At 40.4% G+C, this 4,841-nt stretch overlaps 1 non-coding gene across 1 annotated transcript; it reads left to right on the forward strand.

Annotated features, from left to right (window-relative positions):
• The first annotated feature begins 2,068 nt into the window (after positions 1 to 2,068).
• Positions 2,069 to 2,140, forward strand: trnaa-ugc (transfer RNA alanine (anticodon UGC)). The gene has a single exon. It is a non-coding gene; the product is annotated as a tRNA-Ala (tRNA).
• The last annotated feature ends 2,701 nt before the right edge of the window (positions 2,141 to 4,841 follow it).

Raw genomic sequence — 4,841 nt, forward strand, 5'->3', positions numbered from 1 at the left:
GAAGACTTTAGGTTTGTACTCCTTCCTGGTTCGTGAAGAAGCTTTTAAACCTCACTACTCAACACTGACATCGTAGGGTGTGCGGTCCTACACAACCTTACTATCGACTGTATGAGTCTTCTGTTCAATCTCCGATTCTTTCCGCACATTCCTGCTATTTCACCACCGTTATTGTAGGATAACAGCCATAGACACGAGAAGATATACTATTCCGAACAAATGTCTTAAAAAATCACGTTGAAAAAGATGACAATACGTTTTTGTTTCTTTAACGTAACCTTACTTTTGCCTGTAAAGTTCACATTATTTTCTGTAGCCGCAAATCCCCAATATTTCTGCTGTCTCCCGAGAAACACAAGCGTGGAGTCAAATCATATAAAATAACACAACACATCTATTAATTTAACACCCAGATGTGACAGAACACATGTAAGACTTACACACAGCTTTTAATATGCTCAAGTGAATTTGCAGGTGTCCTGGGGAGGGAAGACAACTGATATTAAGGAAATACATATTTAAAGGGGATGTAAGTCTTAAATGTGTTTTGTCACATCTGGGTGTTAACTGAATAATTTTTTAGCATTATTTCTTGTGTTTTGACTCTATACTTGTGTTTCTCAGGAGACAGCAGAAATATTGATGTTTACATTTCTATTCACATTCCCGGTGATATTGACTGAGGTAATACAGAAGCATGTTCTCTATAACAATAAACGGTGCGAGAAGACAGGAAAAAAAGTCACCGCTGGGATTTGAACCCAGGATCTCCTGTTTATTAGACAGGCGCTTTAACCAACTAAGCCACGATGCCGGCAGAATTCCCCTCTTTTACTGCCGCTTGGACACACCGCTCTGAGACACCTGCGTTCAGTAAGCGCTGAGTCGGCTTGCTGAGCACGTTGCCTCCTTTACTTTCAATAGGAGCCCCGACTGTAAGAGAAACGAAGAGAAATGGGTTTTATCCGGCACTTTTCATGTCCAATGCACTTGACATCTCCCACGGGCGACAAAGTTCATTTACGACACCTTTGTTTCTTTCTTCTTTCAGCAGGAGTACAATAATGGCAACAACATGTTTGGAGTTCGGCATTTCATTTAGTCTGTGGAAACATCGTATCGGAATGAACTGCCCGAGATAAAAGAGTAATTGCGGCTTCAGATCGTTTTTACAGAGCATTGCGTTGTTCTGTTCATGCTGACTACACGCTTTAGATATGTCATTTACTGTAAGCGTTGCTTTTCCAGGTTTTTCTGAAATTCCTCGCATTTGAACCAGCACTAAAATATTTCATTCCCGTCGCTGAATACATCGTGGAAACGGTATTTGCAACGGAATGCTGTCACACATGAAACCTTTTTGTTATTCGGTTCTGAAGTTTGAAAATGAAAATAAAACAGGGGTCACCTCATAGGCCTGAAAGAAGTCCAAGCAGCATAAAAACCCGTGAATTCTCACAAAATGCATTGTGCTGCACCTTTCTTCTGCTGCTGTTATAAATCAGCCTTAAACATTTGAATGCATACCTTACTGCTGCTAATCACATTCACATGTTTATGAAGCTTTTTTCTGTCCGTTATGTTTTTGCTAAGCAGTTTCTCCGTGTGTGCATTGACAAGACATCTCAAAAGGACATATTAAATAAGAACACGATCCTTCCTGTTACCATTCCTGTGGTTGGGGCGTCATTTCACCCTTTTACGTTAAATCATCAGCACTGCTGTTTTTCTATGCATAGTTTAATCAAGAGCACTTAAAAGATGCAAAAAGCTTTCAAATAAAATAGAATTGAAAGACAGTCGAGTAAGGAGGTAGACAAAAATCACTCCCCCATCTGGGAATCAACCACCGTCGCCCATGTAACTGGATGCAAAAATAACAGATTAATTTGTGCCCAGTCTCTTGAAGCTTCGATGCGATTATTTTTCCTTCCTTATTTTTTCATTCCTATGAATTTACTCTGTAGTAGAAGAAACGCGAAAGTGGGAAACTGCAGGCATTCTTCATGAGTGGTGTGATCAATGAGCATTTGCACATCTCTAAGTCTGTTCCATAGCCTTTTTCATTGGGGATGTAGCTCAGTGGTAGAGTGCATGCTTTGCATGTATGAGGTCCTGGGTTCAATCCCTGGCATCTCCAGGTGCTTTATCTTACAGTACTCACATCGCAATCTTCTGTTGAGTGAGAACTCTTTGCTTGTGTTCAGAGAGAGCAAGGTTTACACAATTAAATGCAGGCACACTCGACGTGCTGCAGAGTTGCGCTGCTGTTTTAAATGTACCTCATTTAGTTCTGTTAAATCCTAAATTATTTGAACTAATAATTTAGTTCAAATTCAGGAAATCCTGAGATTGCTTCACACTTGTCATGGCTGTTGCAGAAAACACCTGTTGAATCTCACCCAGGATTTCATGTTAGATCATTCAGCGAGTGAATCCTCCTTCTAAACTCCGCTCTAAACTGAAAGCTTCACGAACTCCTCACTGCGTGTCCTGTACTGTTACAAGTGCTTTCGTGTAGATGTGAAACACTGCCATAAACACACTTTGAACTTTTTCCGTTTGTTAAGGAAAATGCAAAAGAGCATGACAAGTATTGAACGTATAAAATATCCATGGCACAACTCGAGAAAGTACTGAAGGACTACACATCGACTTTTGATGATTACAAGAGATTCAAGAAACACAATCGTCCGCAGCTGGGTTTGGATCCTGAACTCTAGAGTTAAAAGAACATAAGCGACGGATATGACCTATAAACTCTCTGAATTGTCTTATAGTTTATGAAATAAAACAATTTCTTAATAAATTCTAACTGTTGATAGACGATTTATTGAATTTTAACAAAATCACAATTACAAACTTTTTCGGTTAAACTGTTATTCACATACTCTATCGTAAATAAACGTTAGTGTCTTCCGGTGTGTGAGCCAATTTCTCCAACAAATATTTGTTAGTCTGTCGGGAGGCTGTGCAAGGTGTCAAGAAATAGAATTTCGAAAAGACAGGCTCCCTAAGCTTAACATCAAGGCTGTTTTCTCTACAGAAATGCTCTTTAAATTTCAGCACTGTTGCAACTCCCTTTATAAAGGGTGTGCACACGTATACAACCAAGGCATTGAAATATTTTTTTAATTATTGTTCCAAAAAATGTTCCATTTGTTTTCTTTTTAATGTTGTTGATTAAAAGATTTTATTAAATGAGAAAAAAATCTGAATGTGAAAAAAGGTCCAAATGCTATTGAAAAAAATCAGTAATGTGAGGAAAGATGGATTGTGGGAGCCCCTTAACTACCCATGTCATGCTGTATTTCTCACTCATTCTACTGGGAGTGGTGCCGTCGCTTCATGATAAAGTCTGTCAGTGGTCATTCCAGACGGGTCAGGTATGACTGCTCTTCAGCACAAGAGACACGTGACTTGCGAGGATCCCGACAGTGTCAACTTTCTTTCAGAGCCCAGATAGCTCAGTCGGTAGAGCATCTGAAATTTAATCTGAGGGCCCAGGGTTCAAGTTCCTGTTTGGGTGGTTGTGCTGTTCTTAAGTCTATTGTGAATGTCATTCTAAATAGTATTTTATCTTTCACTCTTCTAGCTTTACTGTGGTTATTTTAAATGTCCATTACTTGTATTTACAGTAGTGAATTTAGTGTTTCATTTCACAAACCGAAAGTGTTCAAGTAGATCTTGTCACTCTACTCCACGTAATCATCTAAATTACATCACAGTAGAGTACAGAACACGCAGTGAGGAGCTCACACAGAAAGTACTCTTGAATACGACAATAGGAAAGGCACACTGCAACTCTGCAGAACATCACGTCCGAGTTTACAGTGACAGCAGAGGTTGGAAGCGACGTAGTTTTTTATTACTCGCTCACTGAAGATCTCTCAAGAAACCTCGGTGGAGATTTAACGGGTGTCTAATAATCACGTTCAAAAAGATGACGATAAGTTTTTTTTTAACTAGGTAGCCTTAATGGCAACACGGTGTGAGTAGATCTTAAAGCAGCTGCAGGGTACCCGTAATGGCAACACAGTGCTTTGAGTTCGGCTTTTCTTATTTCTTCTGCAGAACCAGTGGAATCGGAATATACTGATCCGCATAAGAAGCGCTTTCGGGTTCTGATCATTTTTATTGAGCGCTGCTCTAAGTACCACAGGCAAGATGGCTGGTGGTCTTAGGCGTTGCGTTCAGGTTGCAGTTAACCCTGGAGACGTTTGTTAAAATCTCACTTCTAATAAAGAGGTCTTTCTCGTTAGAGTAGAAACGATAGAAGCCTTAAGCTGGAAAAAAAATCACAACATCTCGCATTTCACGTGTTTAATGTTAACTGTCTCAGTGGTTGCCTCGGTGATTGATGGCTCTTCTCACTCGCAGGGTGACGGCAAACTTCTTCAGAGAGGGAGTCTCCCACGCACGGCTTTTCTTTACCAAGAGCTGAGACAGCAGAAACAGACTTCCAACTGACATGAATTACTTCTTGAGCGTTTATGACTGTCTTTAAAAGCTGAGAGCAGGTGAAAAAGTCTTTGGAAATGAGGCAATGACTGCTGACAGTAAACAGAGCTGACGCTCAGCTGCAGACAAGCGCTCCTCGTTAGTATAGTGCTGAGTACCCCCGCTTGTTGCGCGGGAGACTGGGGTACGTTTCTGTGACAGGTCGCTGGTTTAATTTTTTAACAACCTGACTTCACTTAAAAAGTGTGTACTGTGTCCTACGTTTCGGACTTGTTACAGCGGTAGAATATGGAGATCATCTCCAGTTTTGAGCTCAACTGCAACAAGAAGTCATGCTAAATGTAGTATAGTGAGCAGACATCGCGAGACAACAAAACGAG

This window comes from Lepisosteus oculatus, chromosome 14 (genome assembly GCF_040954835.1).
Source record: "Lepisosteus oculatus isolate fLepOcu1 chromosome 14, fLepOcu1.hap2, whole genome shotgun sequence".
Classification (NCBI taxonomy): domain Eukaryota; kingdom Metazoa; phylum Chordata; class Actinopteri; order Semionotiformes; family Lepisosteidae; genus Lepisosteus; species Lepisosteus oculatus.